This window comes from Blennius ocellaris (assembly GCF_963422515.1).
Source record: "Blennius ocellaris genome assembly, chromosome: 17".
Lineage (NCBI taxonomy): Eukaryota > Metazoa > Chordata > Actinopteri > Blenniiformes > Blenniidae > Blennius > Blennius ocellaris.
In genome coordinates this window covers 26,638,393-26,654,062 of record NC_137666.1, presented here as the reverse complement: position 1 = coordinate 26,654,062, position 15,670 = coordinate 26,638,393, and positions in this window count along the sequence as shown.

Here is a 15,670-nt window from a genome sequence, read left to right as displayed (position 1 = left end):
ACACTGGACCAGCTCTATACCCTCCACCAGCTGCTTGAGGGTTCATGGGAGTTTGCCCAACCAGTCCACATGTGTTTTCTGGATCTTGAGAAGGCGTTCGACCGCGTCCCCTGAGACATCCTGTGGGGGGGTGCTCCGGGAGCATGGAGTCCGGGGCCCTTTGTTAAGCGCTGTTCGGTCTTTGTATTCCCGGAACAGGAGTTTGGTTTGCATTGGCGGCAATAAGTCGGACCTGTTTGCAGTGGTTTCACCTGATCCGCCAGTGGCAGACAGAAAAAAGCATTAGCCAAATCTATACAAGAGAAAAATCTATGTTCAGGTGAGAGATGTGACAACGCAGTTTTGAGATGTCTGGAATCTCGTTTCTCTGCACATGTTGCCGGGACCGGCAGCCAGGGGGGACTCGGCTGAGATCCTCAACACCAGCCCCTGGGTACTTCTCAGGGTGATAAAGAGGAAGTGGTCCGAGCCCAGGTGAACGGGTCGATTTAAGGTCGTCGAGAGGACGTCTCACGCTGTTCGGCTGAGTGACAAAGGCTCCCCAGGAAAGTCTATTCCAGGGTACTGGAGAGGAGGGTCCGGCCGTTAGTCGAACCCTGGATAAAAGAGGAACAATGCGGTGCCATCTGTCGCAGTGTACTCTGGCGGGAGAACCACATCGCACTCTTCAGGAGACCTCCATCCATCTGAAGCAAGTTGCCCCTGGATTGGCTGATCCAGGAGACAGCTCCACACGTCAAAGGGCGGAATAATCCCTGTACACCGAAGTAAGAAGAACACAGAGAAGTAGACGGCAGCAAGGGAGGAGGTGAAATAGCGCTCCTCTCTGTTCATGTGACGTGCCAAGTCCATCCATCCATCCATCCATTTTCTGCCGCTTATCCGGGGCCGCGTCGCGGAGGCAACTCTGCTCAGACTTCCCTCACCCCAGACACTTCCTCCAGCTCTTCCGGTGGCACCCCAAGGCGTTCCCAGGCCAGCCGAGAGACAGGGCAACTCCAGAGAGAGAGGGCAACTCCAGAGCAGTGGAGTATCCAGCCCCCGTCGAGGAGCTGGGTTCCGGAGTCCAAGCTGTAAGTGGAGGCGAGCCCGACTATATCTAGACGGTATCTCTCAGCCTCCCTCACAAGCTCGGGCTCCTTCCCCCCCAGCGAGGTCACATTCCATGTCCCAATAGCCAGATTCTGTGGCCGGGGATCGGGTCGTCGAGGCCTCTGCCGTCGACTGCCCCCCAATCCACAATGCACCCAACCCCTACGGCAGCCTCTGTCGGTGGTGGGCCCACAGGAGGGGCAAGTCCCCCGACAACATAGCTCCGAGTCAGAGGTCAAAAGGGGAATTGAAGGAATATAGTGGTTGAACATTTGTTTTCTGTGTGACAACTGGACATATTGTATTCAGTTGTGTTTCTACACTACTGGGGTTTCTCCCACTGCCCAAGTTGGGAAAACACAGCTATAAATCCATGTTCAGGGACATTCCAAGTTGGTTGGCGATGTCTCCTCAGTGCTCTACTTGCAAAAACATGGTCAAGGTAAGATTGGATCAACAGATAAGAGGTCACTTTGTCCCACAGAACGTCAAGCTCTGAGAAGAACCAGTTTGAAGCAGTTTTGGGAACAAAGGAATAGCAAATTCACTATAGCAACGCATACATCACGAGGAACCGACCAATGTGAGGTTGAGGTGGTGTATGCAAATGTGTAAATATGAACCACGTGTTGCAGTTGTGCCCTTCTTCATTGTAAACCTGGCCTGCACACTTGGGTCTGCAAGGAAGAACGGTCTGAGCTCGTATTATGTAATCTGATATATGTATTTTTGTAATCTCTTGTTTGTGTGATTATTAAATTCACTATTGAAGAAATTAACTCTGTTCCTGCCTCTCCCGGATCAAACGAACAAGCAGGAATTCAGGGGAACACAGGAACGAATTCCAACACTAAGCATCTCTACCTAAAGTCAGTTTTTTTTTTTTTATTAAACCAGCCTGAGCAGCTCCATCTAGAGACAGTAACGTGATTTTCTAAATCAAACCAGCCTGAGCAGCACCATCTAGAGACAGTAACGTGATTTTCTAAATCAAACCAGCCTGATCAGCTCTATCTAAAGACAGTAATGTGATTTTCTAGATCAAACCAGCCTGATCAGCTCTATCTAAAGGCAGTAACACAATTTGTCTAGATTAAACCAGCCTGAGCAGCTCTATCTTAAGAAAATAACATGATTTTTTTCTCAATTAAACCAGCCTGAGCAGCTCTATCTTAAAGGAGTACAGTAGGATTTTCCCGAATTTTAGGAAAGAACCGCCCTCTCCACCTTTTGAAAAATGCACGCAAAGCTCTACCTGCTCCCGAGATGGAACGCCTACTAAAACGTGTGCGAGAGACATGAACGAGCCCAGTTCTCCTCGTGCACGCACTGTTTACAAGTCACAAGTCAGCATCGCTTACACAAGCTCACTTTACAAGAAGATTTGAACTTTTTCCACTAATCAACCCTGGAAAGTTACAATATAGACATAGATAACTTTTACTGGAAGTGATTTGAAATGGATTTCTCCAAATAGAATGCCAAACTTTACCTGTCGAGTAGAAACTTCGCGACTGAAGCATCAGTGGGAAGCCCAACCTGGGCTTTCAGCGCACGCCATCGTGTGAAAGAATCTCCCAAAAACACTCTGGTCTTGTTTCTCTCTTCCGAAGCCTTTCTCTTCTTCTCATACACTTCGAAGACACTTTTTCTCTTTTGTGACCCTCTGCCATTTTCAAAATACCCGGTGAGAACTGCGAGCTCGCTGAAGGCGCAGCTCACCATATACACCTGAATGCGCAGAAAGTGAAAACTAATAGATCCACGCTACCTGGGGACGAGCACATACGACGGCCTTGCGTAATATATCACCAGAATGATTGACAGTTGGGAGTACCAATAATCTTGATGATCCACCCGGAAAAAGAAAATCCTCCTGTACACCTTTAAGACAGTAACATGATTTTACTTGATTAAACCAGCCTGAGAAGCTCTATCTTAAAAAAGTACACTCAAAAATGAAATGACAGAATTGTTTTTTCAGTGTGACATGATTTTCCTCGATTAAACCATGGTCCAAGTGGAGGAACGTGGGAGCAGCGCTTCAAAGGGTTGAGTGGAAATCTCCACCAACGGCTGATCCCACGTTTCATCGGGCTCATCCATCCCTCCGGACAGGGCCTCACAGCCAGAGACAGGTGAGCCGTTTAGGGACTATTCAGTAACAAGAACTTAGAGCTGTGATTTCACTTGTATATAAGTTAAAGATGTAAAGCAAAGTTGGACTCTTCAGGTGATGAAATATACATTAAATGTCCACCAATGACTGTTGAGATGGTTGATCATTTAGTTTTAAACGTAGTAAACATAGAAAATACTTTGGCTGGTTATTGTGATTAAATTAAATTACATCTCACAACAAAACATGCTTTTAAAATAACAAAGACATTTGATCCAAATTACATTGAATTTAATACAAGAGACCCATTCTACAAAACAAACCTTTCCTCCTGCAATTAGCCTTTCAATACCACCTCACTCCGTGTGTGTTGTCCTCACAATCAATCAAAGTGATCTGGTGTCTCCTGGTGTTGATCTTAAGAGTCTCTCAACTTGTGGAACCTGTGCATTTAACACTTTTCTTTTGTCTACAGTGTGTTGTGGGAATCTCCCAGAACCTGTATCTCGCCCACCTTGCTGCTCCTCCTGTCACCTGCAGTACAAGGTGATTTCGTCTGTCCACTTCTGGCTCTAAAGACTCTTCTGGCTGTTTGTACCTACATGAACATCATTACATGCAGCTTGTTTACCAGAGCTTTACTTCAAGTCATTGCACAGCTAGAAAACTTTAGTTTAGTAAGTCTCAGTAAGGTCTGAGTGCGTATCACATGTTTAGGTGCAACCAGGGTTGGGTAGTCATGGAATACATGTAACAGTGTTACATAATTAGGATACAAAAAACATATAACTGTAATCTGTTACAGTACATAAAAAAATGTGTAATCTCGTTACAGGTATGCTCGATAAAAACTGGGATTACTGAGCAGGATTACAGTAGAAATCAGATGGAATAAACTAGAAATGCAGCTGTCACATGCGCCATGCACTGGCATTGCGACACTTCCCGACGCTTTCAGGCTGACAATCCATGCTTTGCCATGGATTCTGCAGACAGTTGCTTTCATCACTATGTTTTAAAGTCGGAGAAATCTCTTAACCTCTCTGTACAATGCAAACTATGTCTCCCAGCCGTGAAAGTGCTGTGAACGTCCAGGAACTGGACATCTCACCTGAAGAAACATAGAAACATAAAACCTGCTCACTTTCACTGATACACACATGGACTCTGTTTACTAGTTTTATTAGCTCGTAATATGCTTCCTACCTGTTCTCAATACGTTTAGAGGCTCTTGTGTTTTAGGGATTAATTGGGGCGACACGTGCCATCACTTTTTTCTTTTTACTCAATGAGTGATTCATACTGCCAGATACAGCCTCTCATCAAACATTCACATTTATTCTGGAAAAAAACCAACATTAAAACTAATGAGGAAACGGGGTGAGAGAGAGAGAGAGAGAGAGAGAGAGAGAGAGAGAGAGAGAGAGAGAGTGAGAGAGAGAGAGAGAGAGAGAGAGTTTTAGAAAAGATGGGCACATTTTCTTGAATAGAAATTGAAAGCTTTATTTGTATTGTGGTTTTGATTCTCTTAAAAAAAAAATCAATGTTAGACACCTGATTGGTTACTGAGTTTTGATAGTTCAAAACTTGTTAAGTGCAATTTGTGTCTGCTGTGTATAAGATGTGTCAATACACTGAGCAGATGACACTTTCTATTCTTTCTTGTCATTTTTTTATGTTTTATTATGGCCAGGCAAGAGTAGAGGCACGGCTTTTCAGAGGTTGATGGACTCTGTGCTGCGCGACCTCGCTTTCGTTTCTGTTTACCTGGACGACATCTTGGTGGCTAGTTCTTCAGTTGAGGAGCATTTTTCACACCTAAAGCAAGTTTTTCAGCGCCTTGAGCAGGGGTGGGCAATTATTTTTCCGAAGGGGCCAAATGAGAAGCAGAAAATATTGTGGAGGGCCTTGCCAAAAGTTTAAACTCTATTCTGCATATGAATTTTATTTCTAAATTGAAAGCAGTAAATGGCATTGTTTACACATGCTGGTAAGTGTCTGTGTTATTATTAGGTAAAGAGAAAGTGAGGGTTATTTTAACAAAAAAAATTTTTATTCAGTGCAGTTATTCAAAACAATTGTAAACATGAAACATTTGTAACTCTTTTTTTAATTACATTAACCAAAAACACTTTTTTCTATTAAGACATCACAATGTCTTTGTATGCCAAATATCATTAACAAGATATGTCACATTATGATTGTCAAACTGCCAAGCTGTGCAGACAAAAAGTAATAGTGAACACACATTTGGGTATTTTCTTGTTCAGTGAGAGAAATCTAGCCTTTGCTGCCCTTTAACGAGTGCATCAAAGTCAGGTTGAATGTCTGAGGTGGAGATGCGAAGCACAGCTGACAGATGATCATCAGTAAGAGAGGATCTGAACCTGGATTTGGTAAACTTCATTACTGAGAATGTTTGTTCACATATGTAGGTAGATCCAAACAGAACCAACATCTTCTGAGCATGTCTCCTCATGTTTGGAAAGTTCTCCTCCTTAAGAGATGAGTAGAACTCCAGCAGTGATGCTGACTTAAAGTGCTCTGCCAGTACTGTGTCAGACTGCAGGTCAATGAGCTCCAGCTGAACATCACTGGGTGCATCATCTACTCTGCAGGCAAAGGGAGAGGAAACCAGGTGCATTTCATCCTCAATGTTTTTACAATCATCAAATCGCCTTAAAAACTCACCATGCAAATCTCCTAACATGGATGAGTACCTGCAGAGATGATTAGCTGATGGTCTGACTTCTTTAAGGGTTTGCATGTGAGTGAGAGTGTTGTTCTGTAGTTGACTTGAAAGAAACAGCAACTTTCTCATAAAAGCCTTCACCAGGTTATGCATGTCATGAACGAAAAGGCCCTTGCCTTGCAGTTTAGTGCTCAGTTCATTCATCAGTGCCGTCACATCAACAGCAAATGCAAAATCTGTCATCCAGTTCATATCTGAAAGCTCGGGGATGTTTTTGCCTTTCATCTCACAAAACTCTTGAATCTCTGTTTTCAGGTCCCAAAATCTTTTGAGCACTTTGCCCAGACTGAGCCATCTGACAGCTGTGTGGTACATGATGTCACCATGTTCATTCTCATGCTCCTCTAAAAGTGCAACAAACTGCCTGTGATTTAATGCTCGTGCCCTGATAAAGTTAACCGTTTTTGTTACAACATCAATAACATGGTTAAGTTTTAGCACAGACCTGCACAGTACATGCTGATGTATAATACAATGTATCAACACTAAATGATGCTCTGTGCCGAGTTCAGTCACTTTATCTTGGATCTGTTTCAAAAGTCCGACATGTTTTCCTGTCATATTCGGACAACCATCAGTAGTAACGCCTACCAGTTTGTCCCATTTCAGTCCAAGCTTGACCATGCATGCATCGACCTCCTTGAACAGATCGTTTCCCGTTGTCGTTCCTTTTATTGACCTCAATGCTGCCAGCTCCTCCGTAATCTTGAAGTCCTGCCTTATTCCCCGGAGAAACACCAGTAACTGGGCAGTGTCACGGACACCACAGCTCTCATCCAAAGCCAAAGAGAAAAAGTCAAAACTTTCAACTCCACTTTTGAGCTGACATTCGAGATTCTCCGCGATTCCTTCCACCCTTCTGGTGACGGTTCGCCTGGACAGCGGGACTTTTTCAAATGCTTCTTTATTCTCAGGGCATAGAGCCCACCAAGCACTCTTTCACAAACTCGCCAATCCGAGAACGGCTTGCTGTTTTTAGCGATTTTGTGGGATATGACGAAGCTGGTCTTGGTCGCTGCATCCCGGGCTGTGTGTAGCTTGCTAAAACAGCCTTGTTGTTTTGCTAGCTTTGCTAGCAAGTCTTCTGATATTCGCGCTCTCTCAGCCTCCGCCAAGTGTCTGTATTTCTCCGCGTGTTTTGTCTCATAATGCCGACTCACATTGTACTCCTTAAACACGGCGACGTGCTCTCCACAAACTAAACAGACGGGTTTACCACCGACTTCAGTAAACAAATATTTAGTGCTCCAAATCTTCTTGAAATTTCGGCCTTCAGCATCCACCTTTCTTTTCTTGACGTGCCCGTACATCATTGAGGGGCGACAATCACATGCACTGAGAAGCCGTCGGTGGGGAATCCACCGCCGCCATCTTGTTCGGCCATTTTGATCCGAATCACCACCCCAGCGCCACTGTTGGTGGGAGGCAGTACTACATGCAATATGTTTTGTTCCGACGCACAATTACAGCGTCACTGTCGGTGGGAGGCAAGAGAACATGATCCGCAATGCAACCGTGCTCCTCCAGACTTGAAACCTCGCCAGTGCGGTATAAAAATGGCGGTGTACGGCCGCTGACATGCTTGTTTGTGGACGCGCCATTATTACTCACGGTCAGCGCCATACTACTCTCAAAACGCAAACCTCGCCAGTGCGGTATCACAATGGTGGCTTATGGGCACCGACATACTTGTTTTTGGCCGCCGCCATGCGTGTTTGTGGTCGCCGCCATATTTAAAAGGACAACTGATGTCACTGCTTCAGTTACGTCACGGTTTCATGGATCATGTTCAGTTTGAAGAAGCACAAGAACACTGGAGAAACATCCAGGTAGATATTATGTGAATAGAGCTCAGAGTGTTTATAAGGTCCAGAGCCAAGTGGATTGAAGAGGGAGAATCCCCCCCCCCATCATATTCCATATTCAATATCTCTCTGAACCTATTTCAACAAGACACTGCAGCTGGAACCACATCTGTAGAGTTCAGCTACTAAACTGATCTGCCTTCTTCATTCATGCAGTGACAATGTGTGGTGCATTAAGCAAAACTAACTACAAAAATGGAGAGTAACTGTAGTTACTGCAGAGTAAATGTCCATGACAAACCTTCAAAAAGTACCTCTGACAACTTTAAAAGAATAAAACCATCCATGAATCACGTCATTGTTCTTTATTATATATTAAAAGCACTTTTAAAGACAAAACCAAACAAATCCACATGAGCAAGCGTGAGCGACTGTGGAAAGGGAAAAAGTCCCTCTAACAGGAAGAAATCTTTGCAGAAACCAGACTCAGAGGTGGAGGCATTCTGCTGGCCGGTTGGGGTGAGAGGATAGAGGAGAGGACAGACAGATAGATAAAAGATACACTCTGAAAATTGGGACAGGAGACTTCAAACCACTATATTGATAGACATCCGGCAGGGAGGATGAGAGCACAGACGACAGGAGCTTGCTAGAACTTTCTCCCACTGGCTATGATGACCTGTGCTTGAAGCCTTGTGTGACCTTCAGCCATCAGGATGTTGATGATGATCTGAAAAAGATGGACAAGGTGCATGCAGATAGGTTTCAAAAGACACAAAATATTGACCACTACTTCTATGATGTCCTCCATTGATTGATCATCTTAATTCTGGAAGCATAACATCAAAAATGTAATCGATGAGTCTCAGGTCCCCCTTCTTGATTTCCATGACCTCCTCCATCTCTTTCAGCATCTCGAAGATCTGTTGCAATACAGACGAATAAAAATAAACAAACTGAGCTTATGTTACATAAAAAATCTCAAACTTGATTGATGAGTCATAGGAGTGTTCTGCATGCAGACATGCGACACTCAATTCCTTTACGGTCTCTGGATCCGTGGTCAGCACAGATGCTGTGTGCATTGTTGGGTGTGCATATGAATGCTCCATGCCCACGCATTCGCTGCTACGATGACGTGACATTCTGATTGAACACTGCGTCTGAAAAAATATTTAAATCAGAATCATTAGTATTTGTTCAAATGTACTGATCTCTCATTGATGATTGCAAACTGACAAGCATCCAAGTGATTCATTGCAGTATGTTATATATAAGATATTCAATCTCCCTCACAACCATTAAACTTTCTCTAATTTGGATGCTCTGATAATAACACAGAAATCCCAGTCAGGTTGTAAAAATCCAGTAATGCAGTATGATAAAAAATACCAGTACGGGTCTAAATAAACCAACACATGGAACAAAGATAAAAAAAGAGCAACATAAACTTTGAGCTGATCTTACTTGAATTGCTCCCAACATAACTATACAACGACTCTTCCTCTCACTAATACTGATATAATGACACCTATCAACCATGTCCTACTTATTAGTGCAGGCTGATGCACACCGTTTTGAGGCTTTTCACCCACGTGACAAAATTCAGCCATTTAGGACGTAAACGCAACTAAATGTTGTGATGAAACTGCAGTTAGCAGGAGTGATAAGTGAAGGCACACAGTAAACTGTGAGTTGTCTGGACGGAGAAATAAAGCAGCAGATATGTGGACAGACTGACACAGTTGGGGAGAGATGAACATATCTGTTCCCTCATGGAAGGTTGTGAAGCTGATCTGGCTCCGGTCTTCCAGTGCGAGTATAAACATAGTCTCTAAATACTGGTATAACTCCACCTACTATTTCGTTCTTATTAGTGCAGGCTGATACACATAGAAAAAAATGCAATTATTTACCTTAGCAGAAGACAATCCTTTACTCTGTTGAGCTTCGAGTACACGTGTGAAGAAAACAATGCAATGGGAACAAATGTGCGTTTGAAGCGCAGCGCACAGTTTTTTTCCGGCGAGTGGGTCCTCCAACGTCACTTCCGGTGGGTGGGCCTCCGAAAACGTAATTCCCGATGTTCCGCGGGGTCTGATACGTCACTTCCTGTATGTCGCTACAGTAAACGTCACTTCCGGTACGCATATTTTCAAAATGGCGGCAACCGGTAAATAAGTATGGCGGCGCCCGCAACACCGCCATTTTTGATTCTCCACCGACATCTCTTGCATGCACTGATTGACTTGTTTTACGGGTTACGTATACGACGTACGTAGGTTACGTACACTGTACATAAATAAACAGGCTTCAAAGTAAAAGCATTTCCGTTTTAATTTATAGAGCCGATGGTTTTAGTCCACACATTAAAATTCGAAAGAAGCTTTTGTTTTCTTAATTCTAAGCAACCTTTCGCGGGCCGGTCAGAATCGGGTCACGGGCCGCATTTGGCCCGCGGGCCTTAAAATGCCCAGGTCTGGCCTTGAGGAACATGGCCTAATTGTCAACCCTGCTAAGTGCCAGTTTGGTCTGCCTGTGATTGACTTTTTGGGTCATCGTATTTCAACTCAGGGTGCCATTCCATTGCCTTCTAAGGTGCAAGCGGTGACAGATTTCCCTCGTCCAGCCTCGGTTAAGGCCCTGCAGGAGTTTTTGGGCATGATTAATTTCTACAACCTTTCATATTGAGATTACAACTATATACCAAATAAAGGTTTTATCAGCTCTATCAATTACAATGGTCAAATTGTCTCAATGGCTACAGACAGAAAATCGTGGATTTAAATCCACCTGGAGGTGTTTGTGGAATTAACTTGTGTGTGCATGTGTTTCCTCAGGGTTCTCTGGTTTTCTTCCATAGTCCAATTAAATGCATGTTAATGGTAATACTAAACTGACTCTCTGTGTATGTCCCGTGGTAGACTGATGACGTGTTCTGTTTCTTTTGAAACGTATTTTCAGTGACGGCCAGACCAGACGTCAATATAATGTTCAGGAAAGACGTCTCAAAAAACTTTCATTCAGGCTCTTCTGAGGAAGTCTTCTGGATGTCTAGAGACATCGTCTTTAGTTGTGTTCTGGACCTACATGTTGACACAAAGAACAGTGGCTGTGTAAAACACATTGGTTACTGTGGAACTGTGCTGTGTATTCATCAACAACATCTCACATGTTGGAAGATAAACAAGAGCACGGAGCAACATTTTATCAAAAATAATTTATTTATGAAAAATTATTCATTAGAATAAATTGGTTATTTATCAAATAATAATGACATTGGGCCACCACCAGCTAAACTGGAAATAGTTAATGCCAAAAAAAGTGTTATTTAAATTGATTTATGTTTCTCTTTAGATATAACAATCTTGAATAACAGGGAAGGTGTGAGATTGGAGCGCAGGCTGTTTCAAACCAGTGAACCAGGACCGCTTGACCCCGTCAGCTAGAAAGGGTATGTACTGGGTTTCAGAAGATGGCAGTGCCTCGAAGTCAGTGGGGACGCGCACTGGGTGGATGTCTGTGACTCCCCCCCCCCTTTTTGTGCGAGTCCCTTGCGAAGATCGTGTGATAATCGCGGGAGACCTCCTCATACAAATGCATCTCCTTGTTTCTGTTGTGGTAAAGTGCGAGCCTCAGCAGAGCGTTGCTCGGTCTTTGACTCGAAGCCTGAATAAGGTTCTTCTGGTACAGACATGGTCTGTTTACCTGAAATGTCTGTATTCTCTGGTTGAGTCATTGGAGCGTGCACAACCATGTCACCTTCGGTGCTCGGTTTTGTACCCTGAAGAACCTGTTCAAGGTTAACATGGTGAGCGCTGGTGATGGTTTTGGTTGTGGAAATGAGGAGAGTTGTGTCATGCGTGTCGTCGCTGGTGAGGGACGAAGGCAGATTGTCAATGAGATGAGAATTAGTTCAAGATTGTGGAATGAACTGTCAGTTAACATCTCTAAAGGTGGAAATGCGGTCACTTTAATCTGACCAGGTGTCAGATTTTGGACCCGTGGGTTGGCTGAACGATTGCTGTTAGAAGCTGGGTGGCCTAGTTCTTAGCCAATGGGAGTCGGGCTGACGACTTGGGACCAAAGGCGCCGTTTGGTGGCAGCGAGTCGGTTTAGGATGTCCTGACCAATAAGCAGTTCTTCTGTGTCCAGATCAGTGACGTGGATGGGATGCGTCGCTGACATGTCCTGGAAAGCTGTTGACCCAGACACATTGAGTGATGTGGTGCAAGTCCTGAGTGAAGCCTCGGTTGTTTATGCTACACTCTTCCACCTGAAGTGGCTTTCCTTAAGTGGCATGCGCAAGCGTGGTTCTAGGTGCGAAGGTGTCTGAACACATGAGGGGGATTTCTGACCCAGTACCAAGCAGTGAGAGAGTGTCAACAACCACTACCACCACTGAAGTGTATCTGTGGTTGGCATAGCCAAGATTACCCAAGAATGTCAAATGGGCCTCTTTCACCTCCTGGATCTCCTCCTCCTGCCAAAATGAACTTTGTGTGCGGAGGGGAGGGGCCAAGTCATGCGGTCAGGGGGAGCCAGGTCCCTTCTTACCAGGCGGGTTCAGGTGCTGCTTCACCACTCTGATGCAGGTTTTAATCCACTGTGGGACATCTGCATCCCAGTTGTTTTGAGTCTGACCTCAGCCTCGGTTTTTAGACTTACCTCTCCTCACCTGAGACCTCAGGACACCTGCATCACCATCATAGTTTTCACCTGAACGGTGGTGCAGCTCCCACACCATCTGCGCATGTTTGCGGAGGTCTTTCATGGTGGGGTTTTGGTCCTGCAGAAAAGGGCGACATCGATCCACACACTGTTGTGGAGGTTGTTAACGAAGAGGGACTTAAAAGTCTGGTCTTTGTCCAATCCTGGTGCATTGTGGCCTTGGAAGTAGGCAGCCCTTAGGCACCTATAAATACTATCTGGGAGTCTCCGCCCCCTTTTGAGTGATTGTAAATGCACCAAAGTTTGCAGAGGCAGGATCATTGTGCAGATGATCCTGCTTCCCTAAGTGCATGACAGAGGGCTGAGTAATGGTCTCTGATGGCAGATGGGAGGGACTCTATGTAAACATGGACACTCCTGGATGTCATCTTCCAGAGAAGCGTAAGCTTCTCTCGGGACGAAGGATGAGGCAGGTTGAAGAGGCAGCGTTCAACCTCCACCAGGTTGTCCGCTACACGAATCTCCGGGTTGTTTGGTTCGAACTGCTCTATGTCCTCTGCAAGGGACTCAAGCTGGCTGGTCCAAAGACCAGGTACCCTTGGGATATCGGAATGGTCAGAGTCATCTGAGCTAGAACATCCTGGTTCTCTCCGGTGGAGAGAGTGAGGGAGCTGATAGCACTGTCAGGTGCTGGAAAATGACAATGTTCCTTCTCCTGAAAAGGAGTGAAAGAGCTGCGAGACCACGTGGTGGTGTGGCTGAGAGCACTGATATCCATCAGTGTGTCATAGCAACTCGCTGTTGAGGTTTCTTCTCTCCTGTGTAGACAGGCATAGAAGACCGGCGACAACAGTCTTCAACTGGGTCATGTGGCTCCCGAGGTATCTTTGCTCTGAGCACGCAGTGTCTCTGACGACTCATGGTAGGAGTCACGCAAAAGCTGTGTTTCGAAAAGTGCGAAAATGTTGTTAATGCACCTGTGGCTTTCACTTCTGTAGTCTATACAAATTGTAACCTCGCAACTGCAACACAGTGTTTTTAGCACCTTGGGTGAGCAATAGTTGTGTTAGTGTACATTTATCTGGGTGAACTTGAATAGTGAAAGTACGAGTTTGTCCTAATGAAATTAAAACTTTATTCTAAAAACATACTCAGTATCTCGTCTGAAGCATCTTTTCGGCCACAACTGATGAAAAGACCATAACAGTCAAATCCAGCATAATAAAAGAGGTTGAAACTGCTTTAACCTAATAAACACTTCATGTTTAAACTTGAATTGAAAAGTACCAGTTTGCTCTAAGGAAATAAAAACTTTATTCCAAAATTACTCTATATCCCGTGAGGAGCATCATTTCGGCCACTACTGATGAAATGAAAATAGCAGTTACTCCACTAAATAAAACTGGTTGAAACTGCTTGAACCTGATAAACACATCATTTTAACTTGAATTGAGAAAGTACTAGTTTGTTCTAATAAAATAAAAACTTTATTCCAAAATTACTCAATATCCCGTGTGGAGCATCATTTCGGCCACTCCTGATGAAATGAAAATAGCAGTTACTCCACTAAATATAATTGTTTGAAAGTGCTTGCAACTGCTATGTCCATCATGTTTAACCTTGAATTGAGAAAGTACTGTTTGTTCTAATGAAATAAAAACTTTATTCCAAAATCACTCTATATCCCGTGTGGAGCATCATTTCGGCCACTCCTAATGAAATGAAAATAGCAGTTACTCCACTAAATAAAACTAGTTGAAACTGCTTGAACCTGATAAACACATCATTTTAACTTGAATTGAGAAAGTACTAGTTTGTTCTAATGAAATAAAAACTTTCTTCCAAAATTACTCTATATCCCGTCTGGAGCATCATTTCGGCCACTCCTAATGAAATGAAAATAGCAGTTACTCCACTAAATAAAACTGGTTGAAACTGCTTGAACCTGATAAACACATCATTTTAACTTGAATTGAGAAAGTACTAGTTTGTTCTAATGAAATAAAAACTTTCTTCCAAAATTACTCTATATCCCGAGAGGAGCATCATTTCGGCCACTCCTAATGAAATGAAAATAGCAGTTACTCCACTAAATATAATTGGTTGAAAGTACTTGCAACTGCTAAGTCCATCATGTTTAAACTTGAATTGAGAAAGTACTAGTTTGTTCAAAGGAAATAAAAACTTTCTTCCAAAATTACTCTATATCCCGTGTGGAGCATCATTTCGGCCACTCCTGATGAAATGAAAATAACAGTTACTCCACTAAATAAAACTGGTTGAAACTGCTTGAACCTGATAAACACATCATTTAACCTTGAATTGAGAAAGTACTAGTTTGTTCTAATTAAATAAAAACTTTATTCCAAAATCACTCTATATCTCGTGTGGAGCATCATTTCGGCCACTACTGATGAAATGAAAATAGCAGTTGCTCCACCAATACAACTGGTTGAAACTGCTTGAACCTGATAAACACATCATTTTAACTTGAATTGAGAAAGTACTAGTTTGTTCTAATGAAATAAAAACTTTATTCCAAAATTACTCAATATCCCGTGTGGAGCATCATTTCGGCCACTCCTGATGAAATGAAAATAGCAGTTACTCCACTAAATAAAACTGGTTGAAACTGCTTGAACCTGATAAACACATCATTTAAACTTGAATTTACAAAGTACTAGTTTGTTCTAATGAAATAAAAACTTTTTTCCAAAATCACTCTATATCCCGTGAGGAGCATCATTTCGGCCACTACTGATGAAATGAAAATAGCAGTTACTCCACTAAATAAAACTGGTTGAAACTGCTTGAACCTGATAAACACATCATTGTAACTTGAATTGAGAAAGTACTAGTTTGTTCTAATGAAATAAAAACTTTATTCCAAAATCACTCTATATCCCGTGAGGAGCATCATTTCGGCCACTACTGATGAAATGAAAATAGCAGTTACTCCACTAAATAAAACTGGTTGAAACTGCTTGAACCTGATAAACACATCATTTTAACTTGAATTGAGAAAGTACTAGTTTGTTCTAATGAAATAAAAACTTTCTTCCAAAATTACTCTATATCCCGTGTGGAGCATCATTTCGGCCACTCCTAATGAAATGAAAATAGCAGTTACTCCACTAAATATAATTGGTTGAAAGTGCTTGCAACTGCTAAGTCCATCATGTTTAAACTTGAATTGAGAAAGTACTAGTTTGTTCTAAGGAAATAAAAACT